The sequence below is a fragment of the Marmota marmota genome, unplaced genomic scaffold (genome assembly GCF_001458135.2).
Source record: "Marmota marmota marmota unplaced genomic scaffold, marMar, whole genome shotgun sequence".
Lineage (NCBI taxonomy): Eukaryota > Metazoa > Chordata > Mammalia > Rodentia > Sciuridae > Marmota > Marmota marmota.
This window is the reverse complement of record NW_026000240.1, coordinates 20,320,318-20,341,489: the sequence shown is the minus strand read 5'-3', so window position 1 is coordinate 20,341,489 and position 21,172 is coordinate 20,320,318. Positions and strand designations below refer to the sequence as shown.

General features: G+C 36.3%; 1 long non-coding RNA gene across 2 annotated transcripts in view; it reads left to right on the top strand.

The window, feature by feature from the left end:
* LOC125613544 overlaps nt 1–19,684 on the top strand; it is a 41,083-nt gene extending 21,399 nt beyond the window's left edge. The window contains exons 6-7 of one of the 2 annotated variants that reach the window (XR_007344078.1): nt 5,620–5,737; nt 17,872–19,684. This is a non-coding gene — a long non-coding RNA (uncharacterized LOC125613544). The remainder of the gene's footprint in view (nt 1–5,619; nt 5,738–17,871) is intronic. The other variant, XR_007344079.1, reaches the window with a different exon arrangement.
* The last annotated feature ends 1,488 nt before the right edge of the window (nt 19,685–21,172 follow it).

Sequence of the window (21,172 nt, the reverse complement as noted above, 5' to 3'; positions counted from 1 at the left end):
GCTTAAATTCCCTTTCCCTACTGTGGCTTCATGAGACTTTCAGTGGGTTCCAAGGAGTTTGAATTATGATTTAGAGTTGAATTGAAATAGATAAGGGAATCTCTTAGAGTCACTGCAACAATGGAGCTTGAAACTTGGCCTAGAAACTCATTTGGAAAGGAGAAAATAGGTGTGAAGCTATTTAAAATATAATTAATAGCATCTCATTAATGCATAACTTGTCATGGAAACAGCATGCTGGTGTGTTGAGCTGTTCTCAAACTCCTTCAGATCTGTGGTGTCAGCAGTTGGGAACAATGTCAGATGCTACTACCTTTTCTAATGCCACCGATGTATGATTAATCCTGTGAGACCCTAGTACTGAGGATGCAGCCTGGGCCTCCAAGCCTGGTCTAAGCTCTCCCAATTCTTCCTCAGGATGCTTAAATCACAAATGGAGCTTTTTAAAACTTTTAGCATTTAGCACAAAAAAACCATTCTTCAGTTTCAGAAAATGTACAACGTAGGCTGTTATACACAATCACTAGGATAGAGCTGCTCACCACATCAACCCACTGTTATAATCAAGCTTTTTGTGATAAGAGTGTTTTAAACCATCTTGACAAATGCTTATAATTATAATAGTTATCATATGGAACACTCTGTATCCTCAAAGGGATTTAAGTGTGTGATGGAATCTTGCTTTTAAAAGAGTTTATCAGCTAGCAGATTTCCTTTCTTATGTGCATGAAGTGCATTTTAGATACATAAAACCACAATAAATGCGCTTTTGACTATGTCAACTGTTGTAGTAATCAAGCCCCTTTCTTTCCAAAGTATTTAAGCTACCTCATTAGATATCCTTGCAGAAGATGAGATGACGTCTCTCCACACATTCTAGGGGAGGCCTTGCAGTTAGATCCTTGCTTATCAGACTCCAGAGTTTAAGCAGTTTGGTCACTGGGATAATTAGGCTGCCAGAGTTCCTCCTCCTCCTTTGCCTACCTGTCAACTCTAATGACTGGCAAGAGATAATTTGCCAAATTGAAAAAGTTGCTAGGAGGCTGAAGGGAAGTAGAGGACAAAGTCAGCAAATGTTTAACCTGTCATTCTTAAAGGCTCTGAGAAATACGTGCTGAACTCTTAAAGCTGATGTCAGTTGCTTGGCCCAGGAAACACAGGCATTTCTTATGTAAATCCTGAAACACTTATCTGACACACTTAAAATATGGGAAAGGCTTACATGAATGTTCCACCAGGGTTCTCTAGCAGTTCCCGAGTGAGTCAGGCATGCAGTGAGAAGGCTGTCTTCTGCTCCTGGCCTGGCCATACTTCCAGATACCAGTAGACTGTGGCCCTAGCTCCGCCCCCAGCTGAATTCCAGAGCTCAAAGTACCAAGATTGTCTTTCATGTATTTTGATTCCCCCTTTAGCATTTTCTAGAGTAGGCAATAAGTGTGTACTAAAATGCCAAAAAAAAAAAAAGATATATCTGTGTTTTCTGGAATCAGACTTATTATTTTATTTTGACTTTATACGTCCATATTTAAGCTATTTAAGCCCATTCTCTACTACAGATACCTTTCCATATAGAGATCTATGGTAGAGGATGGGGGAAAATTGTGATATAAATATTCAAAATGAAGAAATAAAGCAATAATTTTTTGTTACTTCATATATACATACATATATATGTGTGTGTGTATATATACACACACACACACACACACACACATATAGACACCTAAATTTAAATGATAAAAAATGTTAAATTGCTTGACACTTTTATTATTATTATTATTTTCTTATGTATACATGGCAATAGAATCTATTTTGATACAATTATAAAAATCTTCGAATATATTTTGTTCTAATTAAGTATCTCTCCTTCCCCTTCTCCCCCCACCCCAGTCCCTCCCCTCTATTGAGCTTGATCATTTTGATTTGCAATAAAACATTGTCAATAGTGAGAGAAAGATGAGTTTAGAGTCAAACCTGTTTTTTTTTTTTTTTTTGGTGTGGTCTTCTTTCTATCCTGATGCTCTCACACTCAAAAATCAATGTTAAACTACTAAGCTTGCAGTGTTGTGGTTCCTGCAGAATTGAAGTCCTGTAAAGAGAGCTGCCCCCTCACAATCGACTTCCTTACCTTCTTTGTGCACATATTTGAGGGCATGTGCTTATTTACTGCAAATACCAGTGGCACAGCCCATAAATCCATATCACTATTTTGCTTTTCTCAATCTGGGAAAATGGCAAAATCAAAGCCAAATGAATTGGGTGGTACTGAGATGTGGATGGTGTTTGTAAAGGACACCAACATGCTTTGTTGTTCTGAGTAATGTGTAGGCAGTTTTTTGATGTCAGGGCTGCTGGAAGATTGATATCTCTTCGCTGAGAACAGTTTTTATGCTATGGGAATGATCAAATTGAGAAAATTATAGGCTTTCTGTAAGCGGCTTTTCTAATGTGATATGCAATGATGTCATTTACAGAGGTTAGCATTAATTTTTCTCCTTCAGTAGATGGACTATTTCATGCAGTTTTCTTTCTATAAAACCCATTGAAAAGTTCTAGTGTGTACTATAAATCTTTATTTTGCCATTAGGTTCCTGGTGGAACATACTGTGCATTTTTTTCTTTTTATTACTTTGGACATATTGACAGACACCTTTTTTCCAAAGCCAAGGGAAGCCTGCTCTTTGGGCACCGAAAAGGGAAGTATCAGCAACAGGGCTGGGGTTGTAGCTCCGTGGTAGAGTGCTTTCCTAGCATGTGTGAGGCACTGGGTTCAATCTTCAGCACCACTACAAATAAATAAAATAAAGATATTTTGTCTATCTACGACTAAAAATATATTTTTTTACAAAAATCACTAGTACATTTCTCCCAGATGTCACTGATATGTGGGTCATGACTATTGTATATGTTTCCATCTCTGCTCAACATTATCCACATCAGCTGGTCAGATTCCTTCAAATCACTTCTATTTGTTCCTTGGTCACTCGTCTCTGCTAAGTCTTTGGACTTTCATTAGGTTCATTTCATAGAATTACATTCTTCCTTGTAATATTTAAAATTCTAGCTGTCAGGGCTGCCCTGGAACTGATGGCAATGTGTCTTGTGACCATGCATCTTGGAGGAAATAGACAAAATAATGGTGAGAAATGGTGAGCCTCGGTGTTGTTTGGCATGAGACTCTCTGTGATGGGAATGGAGAAGTGTGGCAGCATTTGTCCTCATTCTGCTGTGCATCACAGTGCTTCTGACAGGCAATGCTTCATCCCAGGAGCAGATTTGAAGAGGACTTGTGCAGTACACTGTACTTCCATAAATCAAAGACCAGGGCTGCCCAGGCCCTCCTAGTTAAAAATAAATGGAATTGAAAATGAAATGCTTGGTAATGAACACTTAACTGAAAAGGTTAGCAACTGGGACATGGAGTGGGAGATGAGAGGATGAGAACCAGGGGATGTATTAAATGGACAAAATCTCTAATTTTGCAATTTAACACTATTTCCCTTTGTTCTGCTCTCAATCGAGATGGAGAACAGCTGGCCAGTCCCACCTGTGTAAGAATCCATCATGTTCTTGAATACCATTAATACATTTCTTTGTAGCCTTAGAAGAGACCCATTCCTTTAATCTTTCTAAAGTGGTAAAGGAAACTTTCATTTGCTCTATAAGTCTCAAAATTCAAAAGTGTTTCGAAGATGGTTTGTTTCTTAGGTTAAATCCCAGAAGAGAAACTTTCTCTAACTAAATTTGTTGTGCAGATGGAAGTGGAGAACAGAAAGTCAGGAATTCCAGTTATGGCTGTTAGGTACTGCAGGAGGCTTAAGGGAAGGCCCATCCAGTGTGCCTCTTTAGAGCAGGAATCTTAGTGTGCCCAGGCTTCAGTCAGCACTGGAAAGCTATTAACATCCAAGCCACTGGGATACAGTAGGCCATCGACGCCCAGCAGCCGAGTGTGTGGAGTCTTCCTGTTTCTACTAATATCCATTAATAAGCCAGAGTCATTAGCCTCACTCAGCTACTCATACTTGATGCAGCTTCTACAATTCACCAAACAACTCTTTTTTCATTTGCTACTAAAAAACTTTCCAAAGGGTTTGTGTTTCACTGATAAAACTCACAGATCATTGATCAGATTATGTATTGATAGTTCATTCTTGCTCTGATCAATAATAGGAGACCCTCATAGAACAGAACATGTCCACAGATGTGAGGGGCTGCCAGCCTCCCCTATGAGTGGAGTTGGAGCTCTCTCCAGCTGGTCTAGGAGGGTTGGCAGAGATGGTTAAGAGGAGGGGGAGGACAACTGTTTTCTGTGACCTTTCCACTGAAACAACTCCTTAGGGTTACAGATGCCTTTCTCTGTAGCAGGGGTCACACCACAGAACCAAATGAGCATCAGTTGCTAGCCACTGAGATCCTTGGTTTTATAACTAGATCTACCAGAATCTTCTCTTCCCATTTTTAATAACCTCTATGACTTCCAAACAATTCATATATCTTGAGTTTTGTTTGTTTTGTTAAGTGTGTCAGTTTTGTTCATGGCAATTGATTGATGAGTTTTATCTACCTTTTGGGATCAATCTTTGTAGTTTCTGTCTTTATAAAAATCTTCTTTTTTTACTTGCATTTTAAATGTCTTTATATGGAGCTTTGCAATGCCCTCTATTATAGTGTTTTCTTTTTCCACTTGTCTTGAGTAATCAATTGTTTCAATTTTTAATGCTATTATTTTTTCTTTCTATTTTCCTTATTTTTTTAAACTTATACAGTTGGAAATGTAGGATAACGGGAACTCTCTGTAGGCTCACTGGAATAAACTGACAAAGATTAATAGGAGAAAAGGCACACAGATGTATTAAAGAGCAAAGGGGAAGGATCACAGCAGGGGGTGACAGCAATTATTCAGGATTATTCAGCAACTGACATACCCCGTTTTCTAAAGAGGAGCAGGAGGATGGAGAATGGAGACACTTTTTAGGGGACTAAAAATGAAATTTAGGGAGTTGGTTGGGTTTAGAGAACTCTCATTGACCAGAAAAAAGCCTGCTTGGCTTGCAGAATGGACAGTGGTATGTACATACTTATTTATGGGACTAAAATAGAGGACATTGTTTTGTGACAAAAGCCTCTTCAGGTCTGTGGACAGACCTTGCTCTTTCTTCCTGAAATATGAGTCTAGTTAACGAAAGCTCAGAGGTGAGAAAAGAGGTAATTGTTTCTTCTTCAGTGGGTCCAGACTTTAGGTACATGAGGAGACTTTGAAGACAGCCTCTCACTGCACCGAAAGGCAGAGGACAAAGGAAGGTCAAAGGGACCTTGATTCTGAGGCAACTTCCAAGGCCTTTCTGTGTGTGGAAGCTCAGTCTTTGAAGTAAACTCCAACAAATGCTTAACTTGTTGGTCTTCATTCTTTTTATTTATAAAGACACTTTTTATTAAACTCCATGAATTTGACAAAAATAAGGAATGAAATCTCTATTATCCTACAGTGTTCATAATGTATTGTTAAATGAGAAAAATAGTTTAAGTGTTAAGTGTTGTAAGTTATGAATTCTGTACTTTGCCATTAAAATGTCAGTCATGGTCACACACCAACCTAACATTGCTCACAAACCTTTTCAGTCAACAGCTCTGTATGGGATTGGTGCACTCTTTGCCTCATTCTGGATCTGAATCATCTCTCTTTAGCCACCTAAGAGCTCAAGATCTAGCTTCCATGTGAATCATGATTTTGACAACTGTAAGTACTTAATTTACGTGGAATCATACAATGTTTATCTTTTTTATGGCAACTTTTCTTTAGCATGATGTCCACAAAGTTCATCTTTATGTCATAATATATGTCAGAATCTCCTTCCCTTTTATTTATTTTTAATTTTTTAAAAATGTATTTGTTCTAATAAGTTATACATGACAGCAAAATGCATTTTGATTCACTGTACACACATGGAGCACAACTTTTCATTTCTCTGGTTGTCGGTGATATAGAGTCGCACCATTCATGCAATCATACATGTGCCTAGGGTAATGATGCTCATCTCGTTCCACCATCTTTTCTCCCCTTTTAGAGCTGACATGTACACCACATGTTCACCTATTGATCTGTCTATGGGTACTTTGTTGCTTCTACCTTCTGGTTATTGTGAGTAATGTTGCTATGGATATGACTGTACAAAAATCTTTTTGTGGTGATATCTTTAATTCTTCTTATTATATACTCAAAAGTACAATTATTGAAACATGTGTCAGTCCTGTTTCTTTCTTGAGTAATTACCATACTGTTTGCTTACTCACTCTCTTCCTTCCCTTCCTTCTTTTTCCATACTGGGGATTGAGCCCAGGACTTGGTACAGGTTAGGCAAGCACTCTGCCAAGGTGGCTATAGTTTGTCTCCCTCACTGAGTCTTCTATGAACTCATATTTTCAGTGTATAGCCAAGGCACGAACACCCTGATTCAGCATATGTACTCCAGAACATAAACATTTGTTTGTGAGCATGCTCCCACTTACATAGCCTATTAGCAATGTGCCTTCTTTGGCCTGCATATTGAAAAGTCCTATGGAAGTGGCTCAGGGGGCTGGCTAGGGGCTAAATGGACCTGGTTGGGAACAAAATGGAGCTGTAGCTGGAGGCTGGAGGCCACTACTGCCTCTGAATAAAGCATGGCTACTTTCCCAACTACATCTTGCATCTTCTTCCACCTGCTGGGATCCTGAATCTGTTTCCCAGGGTCTGAGCCTCCACCCAACACACATCCCCACCTCTTTTAATATTTTATTTGAGTCAGGATCTTGCTAAGTTATCCAGACTGAGCTCAAACTGGAGACCCCTTTACCTCTGCCTCCTGAGTAGCAGCTGGGCTCACACTGTTCCAGGCTACCATTCTGTCTTCTACTGCAATTCTACTATTTTCTACTCTGGCAGGTATAACCAGAGTTATATTGTTTTTACCTTGCATCAATGCACAAGGGCCCAATTTCTCCAGTTACTCATTCTTTTGGTCAAAAATTAATTATTATTATATACACTTTGATTTGAGTTCTTTCTTTGCATATGCCTTCCTCTGAGAATACTATAAATCCCTATAGAGAGTTTGTGAAGAGAAAATGCAATTTGATCTTGGCCTTGAAAGACAGCTGAGATCTTATCTGGTGACAGAGGGGTTTGCAGGTCTCACATGTGTCCTGCCATTACAGCAGACTTTCCATAGATTCTTTCCAGCTCTGCAGATTCAGCCACTTTCAGATGAGCTTTCTACAACTGCTATGTTTCCTTTGAGACCATTTGAGCCTTATGTCAGAACACAACAAATTGCTTAGGGAAGATTAAGTAAATCTTAAACTTTGGGGGAAAAATTGATTTAGAAGTTTGTTTCCTCTATAGAAAAATACAAATATGCACCCAGCACTTTACCTTCCTGTTTGAAGGTTTAAGATCCCTGATTCAACTATGGATGCTTTATAAGGACTCTGGTTGGAATGACCTGCTCCGAGATCTGACTCAGCTTTGACTCTGATAAGAATGAGTCCATTGAGGTTCCATTTTTATCCTACTTTGGTCACAACACACTTTTGCCCCTCTTATCTCTGTATTAACCTTGATCTTTCCCACTGACTGTCTCTTTACTTTTTCCTGAGTCTTTGATCAAAAATTATAAAATACTCTCTTTAGTTTATTCTTACAATGTTGGCAGGAAGTGTTTATTTACTAATACTCCTCGAGCCATCCCCAGAAGTGGTAGGGATCTCGCATAATCAATCAAATCCAGTTGAGAAGGCATGAAGGCTCCAACTGCCACCTCATAATTGTCAATAAAGTTTTATTCATAGAACAAAATATTAATGTGCCTAGGCGGCCTTGAAATAACATCAAGTGTTTCTTACTTTTATCCCTAAAATGTTTTTTTTTTCTTCTTTCTCGTTGCTCTAGTCTCTTAGGAAGCTTCTTCTAGTCTCTTAGGAAGCTTTTTTCACATTGAAAAAAAAAACTGAGCCAGGATTTCTTGAGTAAAAGAGGTCTGCTCTTCCTGACATTCTTCTGAATAAATTCTGCCATTGTGGTATTTAGTTCATTACAAAGAACTAAATACCTAAAAAAAGAGTTGTATTTGCATTAAAAAACAAGAACAGTACAATGTAAGCAGTAAGTTCTACAAATTTGCAGTAAATTTTTCACAAGAGATTATATTGTTAAGTATTTCTAACATCTACATATATTTAATTGCAAATTGCCAAGTCAAAATTGAGAAAAAAGGTGAAGAGAGATTTTGCAGAATACTAGGGTGAGACCTGTTGAGAAATGCATTTATGCTCCAATTTTCACTCTGCCTTGTTACCCTGAAATGCTGCATTTGTTTACAATTTGTGTTGTTCTAATCCTCAAAACACATTTTGTCAGCACCTTTTCATTTAAAGTTTAAACTCACTTACTTTAAAGGAGAAGATAAGTACAAAGTGCAGCGTGTTAAAAATTAATTTGCAGTTAACTTTTCAAAATGTTGTTTAAAGATTTTTTGATGTTTTGAGAAACCTCAAGAGAAATTTTTTTTTTTTTGTGATATTCTTAGAGTCTACTACATGGAATATAAAGTTGTGTAATGTGATGAATAAATAAATAAATCAAAACTTAAAAGATTTAGATGATCCTGAAACTTTGGAACTTTATCCACATATATTTTCTTATTTTACTTACAATTTTCATAGCTGTTTCATCTTGACTAGTTAATATGCAACAAGCAAGTTAGGATAGGCTTATGCTTCAGTTTAGGCATAGGATCCTAGGGATTTATCACCTAGTTTATTTCTTCTCCTGTAAAGGTGGCTTTAGGTCAGAAAATTTTCCTGAATCCTTGTGGTTTCAGGAGACTTTGGCCTAATCTCCTTTTCCTTTATGACTCAATCATCTCAATACTTGGTCTCCTAGGATCCTGTGAATAAGGAAGAAACTCAGACCTGCTTTATCTATGATGCTAGTCCATCCTCTGTGCAGAGCACATTGACTGGAACAGGTCCCATGACATTGCCTATATGTAAAAGTTAAAAAAAAAAGAAAATAAAGTGGGGAACATATGGAATATTTGAATTGCATTATTATCTCTGCTGCAAACATTAACTCTATTTGAGTTGTGGAGACAAAAGGAACTTGAAATAACAACTTCTGAATCTTACAAGTGATGAGTGAAGGTGTAAGGGCTGGGCTATGTTTTCAAGTGGTACACTTCATGTTGTAAGCTAGCAGATGAAGTGTATCTTCATCATGCCTACTTAGTACCTCAAGAAGACCACTCAGACAATCTAGCTACAACAATGTTTTACCTTAACTTGCCATTTTGGACAAGTAATTCTGAGACACTTTTGATTTGATATCACAACCAGAGAAATAGTATGCCATTTTATTATGTTGTGAATGTTTGGAGAATCACAGGATCCAGCTCACTGGTTACCATTAGGGAGTAAACTTTGGAACATAAAGTTTACTCCTCCAGGAGTAAACTGTGTTAGAAATTCGTGGTAGGATTTAAATTCTGCTCTTGAGCCAAAATGAATATGAAATCTGGATTTTATCTGAAGATTAAATTCTCCTACTCTTGGCTCGTGTTTCTTCCAGAGCTTTGATGATTTAAGCCTAGGATCAGTCAAAATGAAGCGATTTTCAAAAAACCAAGTAGGGCAGCAGTTTCAGTTGGTAGGCAAGGGATTGAAAATCATAATACAAAAGTGAATACTTTGTTTGCTGATGATAATGTCTGAGGAACAAACTACCTTTCATTGCACAACGATAACATACAGAATAATATTCTTAACTTCTCTTCTTACTTTATTGATGGTCAGTAACAGGTTTTTGATTTGCAAGAATCTGTGGACAAAAATTTAGCACTAGAACAGAGGAAATTTTACAGTGGTAATGTGGAAAACTAAGGGCAATGATAACCAGCTATTTCTGTCACCTGGCATAGTCTCATATCTGTATGAAGTTGAGAAAATTAATATTTTGAACTTGACTATATACTTATTTCTTCTTTGGTTACAGGTATTTTTGCACACATGCCATTAGGCACAACACCAGAGAGTAAGGCTGGTGTTGTGCCAAAATATTTTATAACAGCCTATGCAAGTACTTATTACCATACTTATTTAATGGATGAGAAAATACAGGGTTCAAAGAGGATAAATAACTTGGCTAAGATTACATAAAATACATGGCAACATTGGAATTTCCTTTGTGAATGTCTTTGACACTGGAATTCATACTTTACCAGTATTTTAAATGGCTTGGTTGGAATTTAACTGTATGTATTAATTTTCTCTTGCTGCTGTGATAAGTTAACACAAACTTCATGGCTTAAAACAAAACAAAACTTATCTTATGAATTTGAATATCAGAAGCCCTAATGCAGCTTCAGTGGGTTGAATTTGAGGCATTGGCAAGGCTTCTTTCCAAGGGACTCTAAGGAAAACCTATCTACCTTTGGTAACTTCTGGATGTTCCATGTACCCATTGACTGGAAGTCCCTAATGCCATCTTCCAAACCATCCTCCATTCTTTCAGTCTTATAAGGATACCTGTGATTGAACTGGGTTCACCTGGACAATCCAGGATGATCTCTCTATTTCTAGGCCAGTAGCTCAATCTCCCTGCAAAGACTCTTTTTGCCTTCTAAGGTAGCATACACACAAGTTCCAGAGGTTAGTGCATAGATGTGTTAAGAAACCAGGATTCTGTCCATGACCGCCAATTTCTTTGGAAATGCATGTTTTGAAAACAAATTCTAAATTACTGTATTCTGTCTTTGGGGAAAACAGAGCCTGATTATTTTTATTTTTTTACTTTAGACTCTGTAAATCATTACAAAAATTAGTAATGCATATTTTTAATACAAAGAGTTACACACTTGGCACAAACTTCCTATAGCCATAAGTCAGAAAGGCATATGATGCACCTCAAAATGAACACAAGAGACATAACAGAACCTTGCCATAACAACATATGAGTATTATACCTCATCAAACCTGGCAATGTGAATTTTGATTGTCTTGGAAAAGTTTAAACCTGAGATTGGGCAAGATTTAGTAACTTATCTGCATTTCCTCCCCTACCTACATGGAATAGAATGCTACTCCAGCCACACCTATGAAAAATAAAATTGACAAAACAGTGTTTCATCTGAAAAAGAGAAAAAAAATGGGACTTTTAGTGATAATGTGGTGGTGAGACCCATCATATTCTTGGAAGTTTAAGAGAAGAAGGTTTCCCAAGAATCACATTGAGAAATGGAGGTGATGAATTGCCTGACATAAATAATGCTGCTAGAATTTGTGGTGGGGACTGTACCTTTATCTGTAGTTCTCCACAGTACTCTGTTACCTTCAAAATTTATAGGTCTAATGTGGAGATTATCAAATCATAATATTGGGGCCAATTATGATATTACTTTAAAGGCAATATTAATATGTACAGGTAACTCTCCATTGAATTTCAGTGACATTATTTATAAGGAGGAATTCATTCACAATATCTTCTGTTCCCCTGACAAACCTTATTTACATTGCCTTAGAAGGAGACAGGGAAGGAAGACATTGTGACATATTTTAGAGAAGCATTGTCCAGTAGAATTTTCTATGACCCTGGAAATATTCTTAACTCTGCATTTCCAAATGTCATAATCACTGACCAGAGGTAGTTATTGAGCCCTTGAAATGTGGCCAGTATGGCAGAGTAATTAAATTTTTATAATTTATTTAGTTTTAGTCAAGTATAAATGGTCATATATGGCTAGTGGCTACCCTTGGGCAATCCTGATTATGTAGTCATTTTATAGGGTCAAGTTTTAAGGGTCCCTCTGCACAGATATAAATAGATACCTTACAAGTTCCCCAGCACCTGGAACACCAGATGCTGGAAATCTAGCATACATAGCAAGGTAGCTCAAGTCTAAGGTAAAAACACCTCAGTACCCCTTCATCTTCCTGGGTAATCCCTTTATCTTGCCTAGATGCACATGGAAGCAGTAAAATCATTCTTAGAGGCAGGTCTGCTGCATGACTTTCATGGGTTTTAGGTACTTTGGCCTTGGGGGGATGCTTCCACTACAAAAAAAATACTAAAAATTATACTTTGTTTCTGTTGGCATAAATATGACTATCACTTTCAACACAAAAATTTTATAGTTCTTTTCCAAATTTAAAAGAAATCAAAACACTTTAATAGATTCCCAAGGGTTTTGTGGGCCCCAGAACTGCACCTGCTGTGTATGTGTGTGAGTTGGCTGTGATTAGAAAGAGTTCAGTAATGAGGATCCAAACTAATTGGTTATCACATAAGTCAAAGGACTTTGCCTGATATAAATTAAAATAAAGTTTTGATTACCATTTTCTGGATGGTTAAACATGTTCTAAATGAAATTTCCATACTTTATATGTCTCTATTTTTGATAGTTGTATACATACAGATTTAAAGAAAAGTTTAATTTTAAAAATACAATTTTGAGAGAAAATTCCAAGCTGATTTTGCATAGGATAAGGATAATCGAGAAGTGTCACTTCTGACTACAAAAGTCGGATACTTCTCAGCCTTACAGGTAGGGTCACGGAAATGCTAAATTGGTGGTGCCCATCAACATGGACTTGGTGTGGCATTGGGCATAACTGGTGTCAATTCTCCATCTTTGCTTAGGAGACACTATGATCAGAGGTAAAAAATATGAATTTGCTAGCAGTTAATTGCTTGGTCCAGAAACTGAAAATTTTGCCATTTCCTAGGTGTGTGAACTGGGGGCCAGTTGCTTACTCCCTTTAAGCTTCAATTCATTTCTATGTATAATAGGAGGAATGATTGTGAAGATGGTTGTGAAAATTAATGAGACAATTCATGTAAGTGACTTGACAAATAGTGGACACTCCATAAATATTAGTAATAACCATGAATAGACTAAGATTTACCTTGACTGAGATTGTTACCTTGACCAAGATTTCTTAACTCAGAGCTTCAGCTTCTCCTTTCTAAATTAGACTCTATTCAATCAACAGATATTTACCTGGCTTGTGGCATGGTACTGCAAAAGCCCTGTGGCTACAGCTTGGAATAAAACTCAGGGAGTTAATAGCATCTACCTGCAGAATTTGTGTGAAAATTCAATGAGACCATGTATAATTGAAGTGCTCATTATGCTTCCTGGCATACTTTATTCATTAAATAAATGTTAATTTTCTTCCTTCCTCTTTTGTAGTTGGTGTAAGGGCCTTACTTTACTTTTCTGTAAAGTATAAATCTAATTGCTTTCAATGATTTGATAGAATAGCTAATGGAATAAATCTTTTGTTTTCCTTTTATTTTACTCCAAGTGACATGTGTTGATAATATGTGATTTGTTAGAGTGATCACACCCATCATGAACATTATTTTAAATTGTATGACATTAAAGAATAGAATAGGGTAAAGATGAAAGAAGCATCTTGATCTTATCAAGTACCACTAAGATGTAGGTGGTATTCTCCAATATTAGTTTCCATTAAAGACCCTTAATGCCCAAGAACAGTGTTTGGCATTTCAATAGTTGCAAACCATAGTTTTTCAGTAGAGACTGAAAGACCAAGATTGGAGAACACTCATCTAGGATCCCATTAAATGAAGAAACTTAAAAAAAAAATAAAAATAATTAAGAAGAAGAAGAAGAGGAGGAGGAGGAGGAGGAGGAGGACACGTTTTGAGAAGTCATTTCTAATCTCTCTACTTTTTCCACTCCTTGCCCCTTAATAGGGAAAGAGGGTTGATCCAAGTCAGGATGGCTTGGTCATGGGTCTAGGTTCCATATGTTGGGAAATGCAACAGGGACTAAGCTCATCAAAAGAAGCACTAGAGACAGGGAGTGAGAAAAACAAAACTTTACCAGGGAGACTAGATCCAAGTATGGGGGAGATGGCTACTTTTGAACATGTGTGTACCAAGATGGAAGTAAACAATGCTTTTATGACCAACATTTGCTCAGATAGTCCGGGCCCATGTTGTATCAATTGATAGAACCCTTGAATACTTACTTAAAACTTTTTTATTGTTAGGGAGAAAAATCATGCAGAGTGTCAAATGTAGAACAGAGTTAGGAAGAGGGAAGTGGTCCCAAGGTGGTAATGGGATTAAGAACTAACAGACTGGAATCAAGGAAACCAGAAAGGGTAAAACTGAGCTAGAAGCAAATTGGAGAAGGAGACTTTCTGCCCTGGCTTTGAGTACCATGTATCATTTGAAATTAGTGTTTAGGGGTCACATTTGGGGAGGCATGATTAGGTGGGTTAACATAATATATAATGTTAAAATATTAGTAATATAGCTACTTCTGGTATACATTGAATTATAAGAATTTATTTTTCAGGAATTTAGAATTATTTCTTAGGAAATAACATTTAAAAATTTCAAACCAATCCCATACACTTTAAATGAAAAGAATTTTACCATTTCCATTGAGACTTTAGGAAAAATTCTAACATAGATACTTTCTTTTATTTGGGGAAATGATTGGATTAAATTCCCTGAATTATTTAATCTTCCCTCTCTTCTTTTACTGAATTCCTAGAAAACACTTAGCTTAGGTCAGCATTTTTCCTTGAAAATGTATGCATTTCTAATATCTTGGCATCTCCCAGGTCAGACAGATGAGTTTGTGTGGAGTGAAGTAATGATGATAGGCTCAAACTTCAATCATCTTGAAAGCTTCTGGACATTTATTTTGTAAATGAATGCCAGTATTTAAAAACACTTAATATTAAAAACAAATTGAAATACCTGAGTGAATTCCAATAGTGTACTATGCATTACTGACTGACTCACCCAGAGAGATTGGGATATTTATAAGATATGGGAAGAAAAGATGAAGGACAATAAAAACTGAAATGCAGCAGCCTTTACTACCACAAGTATCTGGGTAAAACACATAAAACATGCCATCTCTAAGTGCCATCCATAACCTGATACTTATAAAAATAAATATCGAGACATGCTTTTAACTAATATACCCCTTTTGCAAACTTGAATCACTCATGTTTAAGGTAGTTCCAAAAGCATTTCAAAAAAATAATGAAAATAGTAGTAACCACTCAGATTTATATAGCAGATTGTCTAAAAGATTCCAAGTTGTGCTCCCAAATGCATCCTCTTGTTATTACCTAAGTGTCACTCACATTCTCAGAGACCTACTACTGGCAATGTCAGGTAGTTATGTAAAATTGATGAAGAGCTATGCAGGTAGGCTAGAGGTATAAAATCCTAACTTCTAAGTACCAAATGGCCTCCATCATTGTTCTGCTTTTTACCTTTCACAGCAACACTATAGAAATTTGCAGTTTATTTTAAACATAGACTGGGATTATGGGGGCACTGCAATGCAAACTCTCTTCCCTGATACTCCCAGCACAGACCACAGAGGCCAATGACATTGAGTCTGGGCTTCTGGGCTCTCAGCCCTGCCCTCCTCTGCAGATCCAGTGCAGATGTGATGAGCCGGCCATTAGCAGTGGTGAGTCAACTGTCTGAGTGTGCAATTGCACTTAGCATCAGGTGTGTTTTTCATGCTCTCTTCTGTATTTTCTTCAATTTTAAAAATGAAATTCTTCTAATCAACATAGAAGTGAAGAAAGACTCCACCTCTGGAATGGAGGCTAGAATAAAGATTAATGGGTGGACGTCCAAGTGGAAGTTGTCTCCTTTGGGTCTGAGTACATTTTTGTTTAAAAAAAAATGAAATGTTTTGAAGAAAGAAGAAAATACTGAGTCAACTCAATCACTGGTTGCATGAAAATAGGTTGGCTGGGTGATATGATGGGGATATGCCTGTCTGTGGCTGCTGATCAGGACACGTAGGCCTCCAAAGTCTAAACCAACCAGTGAATTTTATCAAAGTCTCCAACCCAACCGGTGAATTATAGTGAAGATGACTTGAGACAATAAAGAAAGAGTCTGATTACTTCCAGAGGAGAAACTGCTGGCCTAGCATCCAAGTTGAGAGAAAACTTGAACCATGAAAGGAAAAGTACCCAAGATATTTTTAGAAAAATTTACTTAGATTATTGAAAGAGAAGTTAAGTACCAAAATTTATATTGAAAGCTGATGATATAGGACTTTGGGGGAAACCAATATCCTGTTAAAACTGCATTCCCAAGGATGAAAAGTTTTGCTGCTGGTGGGAGGAGATGTGTAGGCTCTGGTTTACAGGAGTCACCAAGGAATACCTCCTTGGAAGGCAAGCACGTAGAACCATGAGGAAAGAGCCTGGTGAAAGAGGCCATTTTTGTTTACTAATATGTCCCAAGGATGTGTAACAATGCCCTGCATGTAGTAGGTGCCCAATAAATACTTAGTTAGTAGGAACTTTGAAAAGCCTCAGCTTCTACAGCCCACTTAAAACAACAACCACAAAAATAGATTTTATAGTGTTTCAGGTGGATATATTGCATGTCTGTAAAATACATGTTTGTTTTTAAATTTGTTTAATTAATTTTGTCATCAATATTTGGTATATCTTGATTTGGTGTGGAATGAATTTTTAGAAATTAAACATGAGTTCTTAACAGGGCATCTATAGGAAATAATATGGGTTCAGTTTGAACTCATAACTCCCTTTCAGGAACAAGCTTGATTGAGTCCATGTTTTCTTTATCTCAAGAACTTCCAGAAAACCATCTCTGTCTTTTATTATTCCATTTGATTTTTCTTTCAATGTTTCTTTATATAATTCAATTTGTTATATGAGACTTAGTCACAATCCTCCCCAAAAAAAGTCCCTCAAAGAATTCACTAATTATATTTAGAATTCAATAATAGTCCTACATATGAAGTAGCATTATGGTAGCACGTTAAGTGACATTATACATAATAATATTATATATAATAAAAAGCAGTACCATTATCTTTTAATGCCTTTCAAAGACACTGAATGGCACATTGGACTTTCTCCAAATAGTTCTCTGTTATTTGTTTCTCTTCCCATTAAGTGTCTCTGCTACCATTGTCATTGAAGATTTATTTTAAAATGCTATTAAACCCATATATTGGTTTTGTTTAGTTTTATTATTGTACTTACATGTGAGCCTACGTTAAAATTGGAAAGATGAAGTAATTCATCGTTTAGCCTGGATAAAGACATATTGTCATTTAGCAAAGAAACCTAACCATTTGTAGCATTGTTTCTAAGAAAAAAATGAGCTTCAAAACTGGGTTTTGTATCAGGCAATGTTAGATGAAAAATTATAGACCAAATTTTTCTATGCTAAATTGCAGAGGTAGAGTAATATTGAATTTCCTTCTTAGTTCTAACAATGGAATTTTTAGTTAATTTTAATCTTAAAAAATGAATTTGCTGATTTTCTTGATTTCTGGAATTCTAGAATTTCATATATATTCAAATATATGGATTTCTTTGCTGAGAAGTCATAGCACTGTAAATAACAGAGGGTTCGTCAAGTTTGATAAAATTAGACATATCACTTCATTTTCATGTCATATATTCTTCTTACTTGATGAATTAAGACTAATTTTTATCTTTTATCTTCTTTTCAAGAAGGAATAAATTTTAAATAATGAAAAAGAAAAACCCTTCAAATTCTCATCAGAAAATCACAAATATTAATTTGTACTTGGTAATCCAATATAAGAGAATACTTATCTGAATTGCTTGTTATAAATTAAATTTTGTGCTTTAAATTTTTCCATAAGCATATTATCACTGATAACCACATACAGCCATGCATTTTGTTTTCCAACTCTTACAAATTGAAAAAGAATCTCGGCCTTATTCAGAGAATTAAATGTGTGAATATCGAATGCAAGGGACCAATCTCTGTGTAGTGTTTTAAATTTTTATGTTTTGCTCTTTCTGTTCATACAGGTAAGCAACATGCTTCTGTGGCATGAGAGAGATACAATTATTTCAAAATGACACATTTACTCTAGATTTCAATGGTTGATACACAGAACAGGTCCTTTTTTGTCTTGCTGAAGCATGAAAGCCTACCTTTTCTTTCTTATTCCTTCCACTTTTTAACAACAACAACAACAAAGGAAGCAATAAAACAAGCAAAAAGAATAAAAAGATCATACTTTTTTGGTGTTAGTGTGCTTTCGTGCCTACTCATCCCCAACAGTATGAACAATAACAGAAACTTGCTTTTGGAAGATCTTTCATCTCAGAAAGCAGCATACTAGAGTCATCATTAATTTTGTTATTGGCATTCAGGGAAAACCTAATGAAATAACAGTTTCAGAAGGTCTTTGCACCTAATGAGCACCCTGGGAACTCACAGCTCTGGGGTGAAAAGTGCCTTCTCCACTTCAATGACTTTGGGTGCTGTTGTTTCTAAAGCACTGGTGGAAAATGAGCAGTTTCACAGTTTTATTGGGCTGATTTCCCTTAGGTGGATCAAAGTAGATGTCACTGGCTTCTTGGTGATTCATGTTAATAAGACCTGGAAGATTCACCTGAACCTGGAAGCTCTCAGGAATGGGATGTGGTTTTCAGAAGCAAATGCATTTGGGGTGCATTAATAGAACAAGCAGCCAAGTCACTGTGCACTGGGCTAATCACAGTGTTGGGTCACTGGGTCAGATGACAGGATCTCACTGTTGAAAGGTGTTGGCAAGCCCCCATGTCTTTGGTGGACGGTGAGGAATCTGCATGGATGAAGCAACAGGCAACCATTCTTCATGGAGCTCATTTACAGTGGGTAATTTGAAATCCCTGAAAAAAGGAGGGAGAAATCATCTATATTACATCAAAACCATGCTTTGTTTGCTGAGTGTGTTGCTTTTTTTAAACAAAGAAAAATGAGATATACCACTTCATGCACTCATTCCTGAGAAGGCCTTAAGGTCTGATACATGCGACCTTTCCTGTATTTCTTTAAATACAGGGGAAACATCTTATCTGCTAAGTATTATTCTAAAGTGATATTTGATACTGCCATCGAAATATTTCCCAAGGTCTTGAGGAATGGAAAGACTGATGTGAGAAGCTTTATTCAAAAAATATTAACTTTTATAAAAGGGAAAGGCATTTGGATGAAATGATGTTCAACTGTATTAATCTACACAAACTCCACGAATGCCCATGAACACAAGTCCTGCTTCTCAAACCTCCAGCTGTAGAGCAAGAGTTGTTCATTGACCAAGAGGAAAACTTTGGTATTGTTTTCTCCTCTGTCATTTACTATCAATTCAATTTATTAAAATTTATTATAATTTTCCTGTCTACTTTTTCCCATGGTATGTTTTGAACCTTTCTGGCGCCAGGGTAGTTCCTAGAATTTTTAGACAATTGAATTTTTTCTTTTCTTCAGGTTTTCCTATAGGTCCTCCAAATCTTGTTTTTCTTCTCATTTTTATCTAGTTAAAGTTTCAGCTGCTACAGTGACATATGGTAACTTGATATAAAGTACCCTTATTATGGTTTCCATCATCCTTAAAAACCCTATATTTCTTAAACATATTAAGGAGTGTTCCTACCACATTTTAAAAGTTGGATAGCTTCATTATTGAGTGGAATGCTTAATTCTATATTTTGTTCATTTCTACTAATAATTTAGAAACTCATTTCTGGAAAAAAGAAAAAGAAGCCTGTTACTTTAGTTGATACTCATATGTTTCTACTGAGTTGGTCTCTTCAGGCTACAATTTGAAAGTTACTTTCTGTAAGTATAGTTTTAAGCAGGGGAAAGATATTTAATAACAACAAATCAGCTCAGAAAGAGGAGGAACACAAATATGTTAGATAATTCAAAACATATAGTGGAGCATTATATTAACACTTTCCTGTTTTTCTTTTTAACATTTTTTAGTTGCCAATGGAATTTTTATTCTATTTGTTTATTTATATGTGGTGCTGAGGATCAAACCCAGGACCTCACACATGCCAGGTAAGCACTCTACCACTCTACCACGAGCCACAACTCCAGTCCAATTTCCTTTTTTTTTTTTTTAAGAAAGAATCAGCACGTATAGAGTGAAATGATTTACCAAAATAGTAATACTGAATAAGAATATTTTGATTAATCTTAAATCCTTTTTTATTTGACAGTTTGGAATAAACAAACAGGGATTTTGCATTCCTCAGTAACCCAATCCTGATGAAATGGATGACCTTGTGCTAAAACTAATTCTATTTTTAAAAAAATGTATATAGTTGTACTATATTTCCATGAAGCCTGTGGTAGCCAAACAGAATGTTTATTTCTCTTTGATCTTTTAAATTAAATGGGAAGAGTAGTAATATATTCTGTAGTTAATGATCAAGCAGGAAACATGCCACAATATGAAAGGTACATCTAACTCAGTAATCTAATATAAAGAGAAATGGTTTATCAGTTATATTAGCATATACATGTATTTATTACAAATATGGATATGTGAATAACTGAAATGAAATTTTAAGAATGCAAATAGAACATTCATTTACTGACATCAGAACACTGAAATGAATTGGAATTGGAGAAATTGAATAAATAAATTCATTCATGCATGTACAGACACAGTGATCAATAATGGGTCAATAACTGGCTTCTTCTTTTAGACTTGCAATGAGATAATGGGTTCACAAACAGACCTCTGGAGGTAATTCACACAATGACATTATCTTAGTGAGGTCCCTTAAGTTCTGGGTCTGATGACTGAATTGCAGCTCCAGAAATTGGTTTGTCAGTTACTAAGGGATTTTAGGAGATGTATGCTATCAAACTGACAAAGAACTGATCTATTTAACAGGTTGCCTAATCATTTAATTAAAATGAGAAATACAATTGTCATAGAGACCAGAGGAACTAGTAATGCTGTAGAAAGCCACATGGGACACCAAATTAAAACCAGAAGGTTGCTTGGTGAGCAGTGAGTCAGAGCAAGCAGAGCTGGTTGCATGACTGAAATAGCTAGTAGTGCCAACTTATAATAACCCAATACATCTGCTGCCATCATTAGGTCTGGGCTGCCGTGGGAGCTACTCAGTTGAGCCTGATGTATTAATACCACCAACATGCCAGCTTGTGAGCTGGAGCCACTCTGCTTCCAAGGATGGCTTTTGCTTTGCTTTTATTACCTATTTTATGAATTGATTTTATAAAATTCTGATTCTGGAGGGTCCTGATGATACTTGGCAGCAGAGCAGAGTTAAATGAACATTTTGTGTGTTTGAATCCTGGTTC